A 17,124-nucleotide genomic window follows, 5' to 3' on the forward strand; every position below is an offset into this window, starting at 1 on the left:
CAGAACCTCCCAAGAGATGCTTCTTTCTTAGAATGATATATTTATCATGCAAGCTAAGCATGATGACTTTTATGGGCCTAGCTCTCTCACCATTATACTTACCCACCCTCCATGATTGGCATATTTGTCCTTGCCATAGCAACTTGTCTTTAAATAAGTCTCTTGTAAGTTCAAGAGTACATTCATTTTTTCCATAGTCTTTCACCCCTTTAATAATTATATTTTCTACTCTTCTTTTTGTTTCCTTCCCTTCTCTCTCTTGTATGTTGTAAACCCGAATGTTTGTTTCTCTTTCCTTATTAGCATAATTGTTGATAACTTGAGCCCAAGTTTTGGAAACTTTAGTGGAATCTCCTTTTCTCTCTTCTCTTGCTTTCTCTTCATGGTTGTCTATTTGCGCAATCATTTTCCCTTTATCCTGTGATGATTTCGCATTCACCACCTCTATACTTTCCACTATAGATTTCTTTATGTTTTTCACATCTGCCTTCATGCATTGCCATTCTACCTTCCCTATGAAGAAAGCTTCCTATAACAATGCCACTTGCTCTTTCAAAACTTTATTGCTTTCTACTAAAGCCTTATTCTCAACTGTTATTATATGAATTTTATGATCTCTTTCCTACTCTTTATCTTCTAAAACCTCCAACCTTTGTTTTGCATTTAACAATTCTTTCACATAAAGATCATATGACCAGGTGAGAGGTGTAGATGTGGGACTATAGAAAGTAGAATCATCAATGACTATTCCTCTGGAGTTCTTGTTGCCACATGCTTGTAGAGGGGACTTGCTTGAGTGCTTATTGCAAAGGGCCTGAGTACTTTCCCTTTGAGACCATTTTTTCCTTGTCTGCTCCCGTTTTAGATAGGCTAGTCTTCGTTTTAGAATGCACCGATAGGATTTTTTTCACCTAGTATGAGTGCCATAGACAACGCTACGATCAAGCACTGCTAAGCCATCAAAGTAGAAACTAGCCAAAAATAATTTATGTATTTATATCCTCTCAGGACTGAAGCCAAACAACGAAATTTTATTGGGGGAAGGGGCCAATTAGCTAATATTTACCTTGATAGGTGTTTTTTAATTGGAATTTGGCACTATAATCCTTTTTTTTTTTAATGAATGGTCTAAATTGAAAGATGTCAGTATATTCTCATCATCGCCACTCCATCAAATAATGGAATTAAAAGTGATAACTTCCTTGCATATCTAAATCACAAGTTTAAACCATACTTAAATTATTTTTTTACAAAACATAATTACAAATTTAGTATACTTGTCTGTTGTTGATAACCACATATTTTAATTAGTGATAAATGAATTTAAATAAAAAAAACTTAGAAAATATGCATTCAATAATGGATTGATTTTGAAACTTATAACTATTCACATTCTCAAATGTATGTCTATTCAACCCATTGTCGAACGTTTTAGAGTTTTTGTCCACTCCATTACCTGAGTGGTTGCCTATGCATGCCATTTGAAGGTATGCCCACTTGAGAGAGGTAGCTATAGTGGATGGAATATGATTTTATTAAATTATCTATGATGTCATAGGTTGAATTTTTATTGCTAAAAAAAAGAAACACCCATGTCGTTGTTGCATCTAGCCCATTTCGACTTCCTTCTGTAAGGTATCACCCTAAACAAACAAATGCATGATGATTAATCAACAATAAATAGAGTTTCATTATTAATTAAATAGTAAGGTTATATTATAATATAGTGTTACGTTTCATAACTTAGGTGTAAAATTAAATTATAACATCGAAAACCCATAATCAACTAAAAATGTATCACTATACTAAATTGTTGAGGATAGATTAAATCTAGATTAAATTATAATTCCGAAAACCCATAATCATCTGAAAATGTATCACTATACTAAATTGTTGATGATAGATTAAATCTATGCAAATATGAACCCAATAATTATCAACACTGGTTGGCTTATTCAACACTTAGGGTTAACGCTTTCATTATACCAGTGTATTGAATGCTTTTGGGTAACGCTAGCGTTTCATTACTATAGAAGCAAGCCTATCAGGAATAAAGGGAAAGGTTAAAGGGTAATTAAATTATTTTAATATAATGATTATTGTATTAAATTATTAAATTATTATTACCATATAAAGTAATTTTAAATATATTAAATTATTTTTTCTATTATATTAGGTTAATAAATTATTTTATATTGTAATAATATTAAATTATCTTATTAATTAAAACATTGAAATGTTAAATAATATGTTATGAAACCAGCTCACAAAAAGATAGAAAAGAGAGATCCACGCCTTAGAATTTAGCCTCTTCGAGGGGGCAACCTCCTTTACATTACATAAATGAGCAATTCTTCAATCATTCAAATGAAAAAACCTCATTTCTATATATAGGAGTCTGAGTCACAATATAACCCAGCTGACCTAACAATAATAATATAAAGCCACAAAAATAACAATAGAGGGATTCTATGGGGCACAGTAATAACAATATGGGGACAATAAGGGCACAACAATATTAATAAGGGATACAATTACAATAGTAATGGGGTAATCACTAGTATTATAGGGACCCAACATGCCCCTCTCCTTCAAAAAAGTGTTGTCCTCAATGCTTCAGTAGTTCTGGATGCTTCTGTATAAAATTCTCATCCTCCCATGTGGAATCTTCAGCGGATAAGTTCTTCCACTTGATAAGATACTCTGAAATTGATCGATTTCGTAACTGTCTAGTTCTTCTTTCTGTCACTGCTTCTAGTTCCAATATAATTTTTCCTTCCTCGTCAAGTTCTGGCAATATTGTTTGAACTGGGAGCTTGTCGCCTATAACCTTCTTTAAACATAAAACATGGAAAAATGGGTGCAATCGAGAAGCTGCATGAAGCTCCAATTTGTATGCCATAGTACCAATCTTTTGCAACACCTTGTATGGACCATAATACTTTGGTGATAATTTATTATCCTTCTTAGCTTGCTTGAGGGACATTTGCTTATATGGTTGTAGCCGTAGGAATACCCAATCACCTACATCAAAACTTCTTTCGCTGCGATGTTGATCTGCCTGTTGTTTCATTCTATTCTGTGCCAACACGAGGTTATCCTTTAAGAGTTGGAGGACATGTTGTTGATGCTCGATGTGATGTTCCACTGCTTGAACCTTAGAATTTTCTCTTAAATATGATGTGATGGATGGTGGCTGATATCCATAAAGTGCCATAAATGGGGTCATTTTTGTTGCTGTATGGAAGGAAGTTTTATACCACCATTCAGCCAGAGGCAACCATTTGACCCATTCCATCTGTTTATCAGATACAAAGCAACGAAGATATCCTTCCAAACATTTGTTTACTATCTTAGTTTGCCCATCAGATTGAGGATGATCAGATGAGCTATGAGCTAACTGAGTACCAAGACAAGAAAATAATTCTGTCCAAAAATTTCGAGTGAAAATGGATCTCTGTCACTTACAATAATCTTTGGGTTTCCATGTAGCTTTTGAATTGTTTCCATAAATGCAGTAGAAACTGTACTAGCTTTAAATGGATGTGATAATGCACAAAAGTGTGCATACTTGGTAAGTCTGTCAACTACCACCATGATGACACTCTTTCCCTCAGACTTGGGTAAACCTGTGATAAAATCCATTGAAACCTCCTCCCAACGTTGGCTTGGAATGGATAAAGGTTGTAATAGACCCGGTGTCTTAATTGTTTCAACTTTATTTTGTTGGAAAACCAAACATTCCGCCACAAACTTTTGAATATCTGATTTAACGCCCTCCCAAAAAAATTCCTTCTTAACCCTGTGGTAAGTTTTTAAAAATCCCGAGTGCCCTCCTAAGGGAGATGTGTGCAATTCCATAAGAATCTTTTGTTTTAGCTGGGAATTCTTACATAGGTATAAGTGATCTTTGTACCATAACGAATCATTTTGCCAGCTAAATGTATCAGACGTACCGGAGTCTTGTTGTAACTTTCGAATAAGTGCCCACACTTCTTCGTCATTCTTCCATTCCTCCCTTGCTTCGTTTATCCAATCTGGTTGGATAATAGAAATGGCGCACAACAATGCTTCCACATCCTCATCCTTTCTTGAGAGTGCATCTGCCACCACATTTTGCTTCCCTATTTTGTAGATGATTTCAAAGTCATAACCCAACATCTTTGTGACCCACTTTTGTTGCTCTTCAGAGGATAATCTTTGTTCTAAAATGTATTTAAGGCTATCATGATCCGTTTTTACCTTGAAGTGTCTTCCCATTAGGCAGGGTCGCCATTTCTTAAGTGCATGGAGTATTGCCAACATTTCCTTCTCATAAATAGCTTTGTGTAAAAACTTTCCCTTGATTGGACGACTTTCGAAAGCGATGGGTCTTTCATCTTGCATTAAAATAGCACCAATTCCATTTCCTAAAGCATCACATTCCACAATAAAGGTTTTTGTGAAGTTTGGTGTAGCTAAGACCGGTGCTTGGCACATTGCCCCTTTGTTGCTTCTGGAGTCCATGAAAATGCATCTTTCTTCAATAATGTTGTTAGAGGTGCTGCTATTCTCCCATAATTCTTAACAAACTTGCAATAATACCCTGTCAACCCGAGAAATCCTCGCAGATGCTTTATGGATGTGGGAATTTTCCATTTCTTAATGGCTTTAATTTTGCTAGGGTCTACCTTAACTCCTTCATGAGATACAATATGACCCAGATATTCCACCTCTTGTACTCCAAAGAAACATTTGGATCTTTTTGCATATAATTGTTTCTCCTCCAATAGTTGTAGCACCTTGTCAACATGTTCAACATGATCCTTCCAAGACTTGTTGTAGATTAGTATATCATCAAAAAATACTAACACAAATTTTCTAAGGAATGGTTTGAAAATGGAATTCATCAAACCTTGAAATGTTGAAGGTGCATTGGTAAGGCCAAAAGGCATGACCAAAAATTCATAATGACCCTCATGAGTTCTAAATGCTATTTTTGGAATGTCTTCAGTCTTCATTCTGATTTGATGATATCCTGAATGAAGATCCAACTTGGTGAAGTAAATTGATCCATCCAATTCATCCAGTAATTCATCAATGACAGGAATAGGAAACTTATCTTTAATAGTGAGATTTTTGAGCTCCCTATAATTCGAACACATGCGCCATGATCCATCCTTCTTGTGCACCAATACTACTGGAGCAGAGAAAGAGCTTTGACTCAGTTGAATTATAGCAGCCTCTAGCATTTCTGCAACCATATGTTCAATTTCACTTTTTTGGGCATAGGGATATTTGTACGGCCTGATGTTTGGAGGAACACTTATTGGAATCAGATGAATAGCATGATCATGATCACGAATAGGTGGGAGACCTTTGGTAGTATCAAATACCTTGGAATGATTGTCCAAGACTTTTTGGAGATCTGGAGAAATAGATGATTCCAATATGGAAACATATAGCGAACATAATTGTGCAATTACAGCTCTTTGCTCCTTTTTTAGAAGCTTTGTAATACCGTTAGAGCTGATTATCTTTCCCAGTTTCCATGCAATACCCATTAATTCAACTTCCTTTCCTTTCACAGAAAATTTCATGAAAAGTTCTTGAAAATTAAAAGTTATTGTACCCAAGGATTGTAGCCATTGGACTCCTAGTACAACATCAGCACCTCCCATTGGAATGGAAAGCATTGGACTAGTCAATACATATTCTCCCATGGATAGCTTGATATTATGGCACTTTCCAGAGCAATTTATTGTTCCTCCATTTGCAACCATCACATGACACTCTGGTGCTGGATATAAGAAGCAATTCAATTCTTTTGCTACCTTACAATGAATAAAATTGTGGGTACTTCCTGAATCAATCAACACTATTACTTTTTTCGTCTTGATTTGTCCTTCTATCTTGATGGTTTTAGGAGTGCTAATTCCCGCTAATGCATTACAAGATATGGTCGGATTCATTTCTTCTTTATCTAGGCTTTGTTCCTGGAGTATATCCTCTTCTTTTGACCTTTCTTACTCCTTTTCTTCTTCCTCTTCACAATCTATGTAGAATAATTTCTTATCAGCACACTTATGACCTTCAGTGTATTTGCTATCACAACTGTAACAAAGCCCTTTTGCTCTTTTTTCTTCGAATTTTTGTGGTGTCAACCTTATAGGTTGTGGAAGACTAAGGGCAACAACACTTCCATCTTTATAGTTGTGAGTGGTATGCTTCCTGGTTGCCATAATTTTTCTTTCAATTTTTCTTGCTAACCTGAATGCCTTCTCTAATGAATCAGGTTCCCAAAGGAAACATCATGTTGGATATTATCCTTTAAAGTCCCTATGAACACATCGATCCTATGCTCCTCTGAAATATTTTTTACCCTTATCTTCAATTTTTGGAACTCCTCAATGTGCTCCATTATTGAATGCTTTTGTTTGAGACTTATCAATTGGCTAAAAAAAGTATTGCTTTTTGTATCCTCATAATGTGTTGTCAATTCTTCCGTAAAAATTGCCCAAGTGATAATTTGTTTACGAGAGCAAAGCCATTGATACCATACAAACTGATTTGGTTCCAAATATAAAGTTGCAATACGTACCTTTTGTGTGTTTTGCAGATTATTGAGATCGAAAAATTGCTCCATCTGTAATATCCATGTTGCGGGATCCTTGCCATCAAACTTCCTCATATCGATTTTTGGAATATGGTGGGTCTTCGATCCAACATTAGAGTCTATGGAATCATGATTAACATTTCTTTTGTTCTCATCATGAGTTTCCTTTACTACCCTTTCACCATTACTGACCATTTCTTGTAGCAACTTATTCATATTTATCTTCAATTCTTCCATCTTATCATCCATGCCATCAATTTTAGCGTCCATGCCATTCATATTAGCTTCCATGCCATCCATATTAGCTTCTACACCTTTCTTTAAACACTCCATCTTAGCTTCTACACCTTTCTTTAAACCATCCATCTTAGCTTCTACGTCTCTCCTTAAACCATCCATCTTCGCTTCTGTTGCTTTTTGTGCAAGTGACACTTGTTGCACTTGGTCTCGTAATTTTGATATATCATGTTGCATTTCTTCCTCTTCTTCATAATTCATGCTAGAGCTTTCAGGTTGCTTACTAGGTGTTTGCATTTTCTTTCCTCGGGGCATCAATTATCGATTCAAACTAATTTTTCAAACCAAGCTTATGCAAAAATTAAAAAAAAACTACACACCTTTTTTCACTTTGTAGAAGCTTGATATTGAATATGATGTATCCATGCAATTTCGAATCATCCAGTTCTGAAATTGCGACCTGTAGTAGCCCTCTATGTCCTCTTTCCAATGCCATCAGTCTGATCCAAGTTGGATTCTCCAAGGAAGAGTTGTGTACAATCTCCCAAGATGACCTGATTATAGACTAGTTCAATAGAGCGAACTTGTCGATGTGCCACGAGTCCCTGTTTCAACCTTTGGATCTAAAAAAGATATACAAGAAACTACAGTCCGTCCTCTTTCTGTACATTCCCTACGAAATTTCAATCCGATGCTTAGAGAGAAAGTTATGACGATTTTCCCCAGGTCACCTGTTTGGAATGTAATTCAGGAGTCTGCAAAAAGACCAACTTCCTCCGATCATAGCTCCACAAATATAGTGCAAAAAGCTCTGAAATTCGTACCCGAGATTCAACACCATGTCTTCTCAAATGGGTTTTTGTTTTAGCTTGTGAAACGTCACAAAAAAGGCGTTATAGCGAAAATTCCACGATGACCCGTTTGGAGCAATGAAACCCTAGAATCCAAAGCTCTGATACCAAATGTTATGAAACCAACTCACAAAAAGATAGAAAAGAGAGATCCACGCCTTAGAATTCAGCCTCTTCGAGGGGGAAACCTCCTTTACATTACATAAATGAGCAATTCTTCGATCATTCAAATGACAAAACCTCCTTTCTATATATAGGAGTCTAAGGAGTCACAATATAACCCAGACAACCTAACAATAGTAATATAAAGCCACAAAAATAACAATAGAGGGATTCTATGGGACACAGTAATAACAATATGGGGACAATAGGGGCACAACAATATTAATAAGGGATACAAATACAATAGTATTGGGGTAATCACTAGTATTATAGGGACCCAACATAATATTAATCAAAAAATTTGAAAATATATTAATTAAAACATTTAAAATATTTAATCACATTTTAAATTAATATATTAATATTAATTAATAATATTATTGACTTATTTATTTATTAACCTTTATACATTGATAAATTAGTTAAAATAATAATAATAATAAAAAAATACGTAATTATTATAGTCAACCACATTAGTGAAACATAGTCAAATATGAGCACATTCACACTCAATTTATGTTTATCTTATTTGATAATAGCCAATCTCAATTCACTCAAAGTCGTCTTAAATCACTATAACATTAATTAAATAATTAAAAACATTAAAAAATTACTTAAAACATTAATTAGAATATTTAATAACATTAATTTAAACATCTAATAATATAATAATTAAAATATTTATTTATAACATTAATTAAAACATTTAAATAAATATATTAATTTATGAGAAAGATTTTTTCGGCGCAAATCACATGATAATAGATTTGTTGATGCGTTTCGAACCAACAAGTGTGGTTCATTGTCAGGACAAGTTGAAGAATCAGATCATGGATACATGTTAAATAGGGATAATAGATCTTCCAATGGCTAGGTTTGACTGGAAAACAACTATATTAGACTAGACTGGACAAGGGGCTATAATGGACCAAGAAATGGCTAGATTTGACTAGTTAGATTATTTAATAATAATATTATTATTAGATAAATAGTCATTCAATGTCTTAGGGTTGATATCATTATATTTTTTCATATTTTGAATGTCATAAAGTTTAGAATGCTACAAACGAACACTATTTTAATACTTTCCGGTTGGTATTGTGTATTATTTTAAGTAACATGTTAATCAAATTTGAGTTAAAAAATAATAAATCTATGAATATTAAAAATAATAACAAATATTAATAGAACTAGGGATTATAACATTAGTAATTGTATGGATTTAATATTAACTATATTAACTATTATAATAATAATAATAATAATAATAATAATAATAATAATAATATAAAATTATTATTCTTATTATTAATGGTTTAGGTAACTAATTAATATAAATTTATTAGTAAAGCTATCTAATGTGAACATAAACTTATTACTTAAATTTAAATAATTATCATGTACTAGAATATTTTAACCCATTCAGATAGTCATGAAAAGGACTATCTCATAAACAAAAGGAAAAGAGAATGAGGGAGATCTCTAAAGAGGACCAAAAACTCAAATAAGAATTAAGGATAAAGAAAACAAGTTAGATAGAAGCTTCACTATAGGATAATACGGGAAAAAAAGGAAATAAAAATAAAGTACAAGTCATTAATAGAGGGAGGGCGAGGAAGGGGAAGAAATGACTAGGAAGAGAGGGAAGGGATCTAGCAACTACTGATCTTCCAACCATCATCTCTATTGAGATTGCTTAGTCTTTTTTCAATCTCAATGGCTTCTCTAAATTTTTGGTGATGGAACTACGCAACCTTAGCAATAACCTGGGCCTCATCAATACAAACATGATGTTTAGTCTTCTCCACATGCTCTGCTAGTGTGGAAGACTTGGTTCAACCATGCTTTAGGTCTGTTGCATGCTCATTAATCCTTTGATTAATAGAATGACTAGTCTCACCAATGTAGGGGGTTCCACAGGAACAAGTAATAATATAGACACCCTTCATGTCCTTAGGGTTGACAGGATCCTTCATTGATCAGAGGGAATTACGAATGGTGTTAAGGGTCTAAAGGTCGAGGGAACATTATGCTTCTTAAGAATCCTAGCAATCCTATCATTGGTCCCTTGGATAAAAGGTAGATGGACCCCTGGGACTCGATCTTTAGGTTCTTTTTTAACTATCGAATTCTTGTAGGCTTTAAGGAAAGCCTTCTGACCCAGGTGTCTACTATAACCATTCTCAACAAAGACATTAAGGAGATGGGATTTCTCTTTATCGAAGCTATTTTCATCAGAGATCCTTAGGGCACGAGTAGCGAGGGTGTTGAGAACGCCCAACTTTTGAGCAGGGAAATGATGGGAACTGGCATGCAGATACTGCTTCATGTGAGTTTTCTTTCGAAAAACTTGGTGGGAGAGGGAACTGTCAATATTCTTCGAAATAAGAATATCAAGGAAAGGGAGGCAACCATCTACCTCTTGTTCCATGGTGAACTTAATGGCGGAGGATTGACTATTGAGATGTTTGAAGAAGAGATCCAACTCCTCCTGGCCATGAGACTAGATGACATTAGCGTCATCTACAAATATTTTCCAGAGTTTGGGTAGGAGACAGGCTGAGGCCAAAGCCTTGAGAACCCCCTACATTGGTGAGACTGGTCGTTCTATTAATCAAAGGATTAATGAGCACGCAACAGACCTAAAGCATGGGAGAACCAAGTCTTCCACACTAATAGATCATGCGGAGAAGACTAAACATCATGTTTGTGTTGAGGAATCCCAAGTTATTGCTAATGTTGCGCAGTTCCATCACTGAAAATTTAGAGAAGCCATTGAGATTGAAAAACGACCAAGCAATCTCAATAGAGATGATAGTTGGAAGATCAGTAGTTGTTGGATCCCTGCGCTCTCTTCCTAGTCGTTTCTTCCCCTTCCTCCCGCTCCCTCTATTAATGACTTGTACTTTATTTCTATTTCCATTTTTTCCCTATATTATCCTATAGTGAAGCTTCTATCTAACTTGTTTTCTTTATCCTTAATTCTTATTTGAGTTTTTGGTCCTCTTTGGAGATCTCCCTCATTCTCTTTTCCTTTTATTTATGAAATAGTCCTTTTCATGACTATCTGAATGGGTTAAAATCTTCTAGTATATGATAATTATTTAAATTTAAGCAATAAGTTTATGTTCACATTAGATAGCTTTACTAATAAATTTATATTAATTAGTTACCTAAACCATTAATAATAAGAATAATAATTTTATTATAATATAATAATAATAATAATAATAATAATAATAATAATTAATATTATTATTTTAGATAATATTAAATCCATACAATTACTAATGGTTATAATCCTTAGTTCTATTAATATTTGTTATTATTTTTAATATCCCTAGATTTATTATTTTTTAACTCAAATTTGATTAATTTGTTACTTAAAATAACACATAATACCAACCAGAAAGTATTAAAATTGATGTTCGTTTGTAGCATTCTAAACTTTATGACATTCAGAACATCATAAAATATAACGATATCAACCCTAAGACATTGAATAACTATTTATCTAATCATATTATTATTATTAAATAATTTAACTAGTCAAATCTAGCCGTTTCTTGGTCCATTATAGCCGTTTGCCCAATCTAGTCTAATATAGCCATTTTCCAGTCAAACCTAGCCATTGGAAGATCTGCTATCCCTATTTGACATGTAGCCATGATCTGATTCTTCAACTTGTCCTGACGATGAACCACACTCGTTGGTTCAAAACGCGTCGACAAATGTATTATCATGTGATTTACGCCGAAAATTTCTTTCTCATAAACTTGATATGGATCATAGAAGCCTCAATTCAACAAATATATTAATATTAATTTAGTAAAATTTATATATTAATTAAAGCATTAATACATAATTAAAAGAAAAATTACTTAATACATAATTATTATAGTCAACTACATTAGTTAAACATAGCCAAATATAATCACATTTAGTTGGTCAACCATATATTTACCACAATAAATAACCGTTTCACTCAAAATAATCCTTAGTTAATATAACATTAATTAATTAATTAATTAAAACACGAATTAACATTAATTAATTAAAACATTGATAAGATTAATTGAAACATTAAAATGTTTTATAACATTAATTAAAAATTTGAGAATATATTAACTAAAACATTTATATAAAATGTTTAATAACATTGGATAAAACATTTGAGAATATATTAATTAAAATATTTATTTAAAATTTTTAATAACATTAAATATTAATTTAAAAATATTCAAATAAAAATAATAGTATTAATTAATAATAATATTAATTTATTAACATTAACATATGAAGTTAGAGAAAGATTTCGGCGAAAATCACATGGAATCTCATTTGTCGACGCGTTTCGAACCAACTAGTGTGGTTCATCGTCAGGACATATGAATTAAAGCGTTAATAAATAATAATAAAATAATATTAATAATATTAGTAAAAAAATTAATATTAATATTAAATGATGTTAAAAATAATATTAATATTATTATTGAATAATAACAATAAAAAATAATAATTTTTAATAACAATAAACATTAATTTAAAAATGTTTACATTAAAATATTATTGATAATTAATAATAATATTAATTAATTAACATTAATTTAAAAATGTGTATTAATGTTAATTAATAATAATATTTATTAATTAACATAAATTTAAAAGGGTTAAATTATATATTAATTTTATTTAATAATAATATAAATTAATTAAAAAATTAATTAAAATGTTTAATAACATTAAAGAAAACATTGGACAACATATTAATTAAAATATTTTAAAAAAAAATGTTTAATAACATTAATTTTAAAAAAATTTAAATTAATATATTAATGTTAATTAATAATAATATTAATTAAATTGTTTAATAAAATAAAATAAAACATTCGACAATATATTCATTTTTTTTAATGTTTGTTTAGTAACATTAATTTAATTTTTTTAAATAAATAATTAATATTAATTAGTTAATTTATTAACAATAATATACTTATCAAAGCATTAATACATAATTGTGGTAAAATTGTTTAATAGTCATCTACATTAGTCAAACATACCTAAACATCTTGGTCAACCCTATATTTACTATATTTGACAATAGTCAACCTTGTTTAGTCAAAGTCAACCTTATATTTACTATATTTTAGAATAGTCAACCTTGTTCACTCAAGTCATTCTTAGTCAATGTAACTGAACCATATTCAATTATAGTCAACCATGGCTGACCAAAGTCATTCATTGTCAACCTTAATCAACTATGGTCACCCTTGGTCGGTAACAATCATGATTTAAAAATGTTTAGTAATAGCAGTATTAATATTAATAAAGTCAATTAATAATAATTAACTTTAATAATAATTCGTGATGTTGGAATTGCACACAAATGTGTCTAACATTTCAAAATGCAGTGAACCACATTTAATAATGTGGGTGTCTTTGAGTATGTTTAACAATCAATAGTGTTCAACTTGGGTCAAACATAAGTGCCTATTAATATTGTTGACAATATATTAATTAAAATATTGATTTAAAATTATTTAATAACATTAAACTTTAATTTAAAAATATTTAAATAAATATATTAATATCAATTAATAATAATATTAATTTATTAACATTAATACATTGATATATTAAATAAAGTTTTAATCTAATTAAAATCAACATTGGTTTCTATCTCTTCGGAGACATCCGATAAAATTGGAACGATACAGAGAAGATTAGCATGGCCCCTGCGCAAGGATGACACACACAAATCAAGAAATGGTCCAAATTTTCGACACACAGAGAAATGAGATCCAACAGATCGAGACCTAGACAAGGTCGATCCCCCATATATGGAGAAAGATCTGGGGCAAATTTTTATCAGATCTATAGAAGGAAGACATCAGTGCCTCCAGATCTGCAAGAGGACGAGCATTCAACAATTGAAAAAGGAGATTCAGAAAAAACTGGGAACCCCAACAGAATACCAAAATCTGATATATACAGGACACAACCTATAGGACAATCACACGGTACAGGACTATGGCGTAATCAACGATTCAACTATCATACTAAATTTGAGACTACGGGGCGGTTGCAAGGTAGCTAGTTCTAAAACTACAGGGTCCTTTCGCGATGCATTCAAAGGTAAGGAACAAATGCAGAACAAACTAGCACCAACAACAGAGCTACCAGGCCCCTACATCGTGGAACAGAAGCCTGAAGCTCCAATGCTTACAGTAACCCTGCCAGAGGTAACTAATCTACACTTAGATTTAACCCAAAATGTTGTCATCTGTAGATTAAATGGTTACTGGCCAAAATCAGATGCACTGCATCAATGGATCTTTGCTAACTAGTTATCCAACTGTGAATTTTACCTATGCCCAAAGGGGTTTTTTCATAGTTAGATTAAACACAGAACAAGAACGAGAAAACATCATCAATCAAGGGCCTTGGTTTTGGGGCAATGCCGCCCTCTTCATCACCCCCTGGTTCCCAGATTTTGATGCCAATACCATGGTAGTTTCAACAATGCCAGTGTGGGTCAGGCTACATAACCTCCCTTTACATTTCTGGCACCACAAAGTATTAATAGCCATTGGGAATTCTTTGGGGAAATTCCTAAAAGCGGATGAAGACAGAGCTATTCGGGGAATCTTCACATTTGCCAGAATATGTGTAGAAGTGGATCTGAGTCAGGGGCTACCAGATCACATCACACTGAATTTCAATAATTCACTGTGGACACAACCGCTTGATTATGAAAACACAACTTTTAGATGTCGCGGATGCTTGCAAATAGGGCACCTCCAATACGCCTGTCCATTGGCTAGGAAGGAGCCCAAAGGGAACAAGAAACAACAGAAAAAGCCCAAAGGTTGGCAGTATACCGAACCACTGGAAGAAGAAGATTTGAAGACAAAACCTACAGGAACACAAATGGAACAGGAAAACACACAGGAAGAGTATACCTAAGAGACTAACTTGGGGCAATACAATATGAAACAACAATAAGTATATCAATTGGAAGAAGGTGGCACCAAAAGACCACATGGTTCTGAAGGATCGGAATCTGACAAGGAACAACCAATGAATACAATGGAAAACCAGCTTGCCATTATTGCTCCCACTCCCAACACTGGTGGTTGGCAAAGAGTGGAGAAGAAGAAAGGTAGGAAAGCATAGGCCAGCTGAATCTTTTCTTTATCTCTTTTCTTTGTTTTGTATTCTCTTGTTTCCTGGTTACAGGAATAGTTCACATGCATATGCTTTAAGCATCTACAAAATGTAATTTTTTTCATATGAATAAAATTACGACTTTTTAAAAAAATAATTAAAATCAATACATTAATATAAATTAATTTAAACATTAATTAACTAAAATGCTAATGACATTAATTAAAACATTAAAATGTTTAATACCATTAAACATGATTTTAAAAATATTTAAATTAAAATAATGATATTAATTAATATTTATATATTAAAATTAATTAATATTTAAACAATTAAATTAATATTATAATATTAATTTATATTTAATATTTAAAGTTTATACTCCATTGAATTTATAATATAAATGCTAAGGTTTAATATTATTCCATTGAGTTTTTATATGTTGGGTTTATAATATTAATCTCTAATGACCATAATAATATATTAGGGTCTATAATATTAATCAAATGGTTTAATATTAATATGTTAGGTTTATAATACCTTGGGTTTATAATATTTATCCCTTGGGTTTATAAAATTAATCCTTGGGTTTATATGCCTTGGGCTTATTTATCCCTTTTGGTTTATAAAATTAATCCCTTGGGTTTATTCATCTCTTGGATTTATAATATTAATCCCTTGGGTTGAATAATCGCTTGGTTTTATAATACAAATAATCTCTTTGGTCTCTTAATCCCTTGGATTTATAATATAAATCCCCTAGGTTTATAATATCAATCCCTTAGGTTTACTAATCCATTAGGTTTATAATATAAATAATCTATTGGGTTTATTAATCTCTTAGGTTTATAATATTAATCCCTTGGTCCATGGGTGGTAGGACAGTTGGTAAAAAGCATGTTGGAAAACCCTTGTGTATCCAAGTGATGAGAACTTCAATACCCCTAGACATGTCTCGCTAGTTGAACTTAAAAAAAAATCAATTCCTTAGGTTTATTAATCTCATTGGTTTATATTATTAATCCATTAGGTTTAGTATTGGATTTTATAATTTTGGGGTTTAAATATTAATGCAAGGATTTATGATATTGATCTTAGCATATATAATATTAATCGTATGTTTACTACATTTAACGTAGGGTGTATAATATTATTCTTAGGGATTATAATATAAATCTCAGGGTTTATAATGTTGGTTTTTATAATGATAAGGTTTATAATATTTGGTTTTATGTTAGGGTTTAGTATTGTGGCGTTGGAATTGTACGGAAACCTATCTAATGTTGCAATATGACAATCATTGGCACAATGTTACACTACATTACAATTTATTCAATGTCACATTATGACATTGTATAATAGTGGGTTTAATATTCAAGTTTATGATATCAGATTTAAAGTTTATGGTTTATAATATTGGGTTTACAGTTTATAATCATAAGGTTTATAAATGTAGTGTTTTCAATATTAATCTCTTGGGTTTATAATATTAATCCTAGGGTTTATAGTCCCTTTCATTTGTCATATAAATCCTATGGTTTAATATTATTCCCTTCGGTTTTTATCCCTTCGGTTGATTACTCACTTGAGTTTATAATATAAATAATATCTTGCCTTTATTAATCCCATTGGGTTATAATATTAATAATCCCTTTGATTTATTAATCTCTTGGGTTTATAATATTAATCTTAATGGTTTATATTAATACTTTGAGTTTATAATATTAAACCCTTGGGTTTATAATATCCATCCCTTGGGATTATTAATTGCATGGGTTTATAAAATTAATCTCTTGGTTTTATTAATTTCTTGGTTTTGTAATATAAATAATCCCATGGGTTTATAATATAATCCATTAGCTTTGTAATATTAAACTCTTTGATTTATTAGTCTTTTGGGTTTATAATATTAATCGCTTGGGTTTTAATATTAACATCTTAGGTTTATAATATTAATCCCTTGGATTTATAGCATTAATCCATTAAGGTTTATAATGTTATTGCCTTGGGTTTATAATATTAATCCCTTGGATTTATAGTATTAATCCATTAAGGTATATAATGTTATTGCCTTGGGTTTATAATATTAAACCCTTAAGTTTATAATATTTA

General features: G+C 31.7%; 1 non-coding gene across 1 annotated transcript; it reads left to right on the forward strand.

Annotated features, from left to right (window-relative positions):
• Positions 1-13,517: 13,517 nt before the first annotated feature.
• On the forward strand, positions 13,518-13,626 carry LOC149166605 (U6 spliceosomal RNA). Its single transcript, XR_016260994.1, has one exon. It is a non-coding gene; the product is annotated as a U6 spliceosomal RNA (small nuclear RNA).
• The last annotated feature ends 3,498 nt before the right edge of the window (positions 13,627-17,124 follow it).

The sequence above is a fragment of the Pinus tabuliformis genome, chromosome 5_1, assembly GCF_031772625.1.
Source record: "Pinus tabuliformis cultivar Carrire ecotype Pingquan chromosome 5_1, CPIR1, whole genome shotgun sequence".
Taxonomy (NCBI): Eukaryota; Viridiplantae; Streptophyta; class Pinopsida; order Pinales; family Pinaceae; genus Pinus; species Pinus tabuliformis.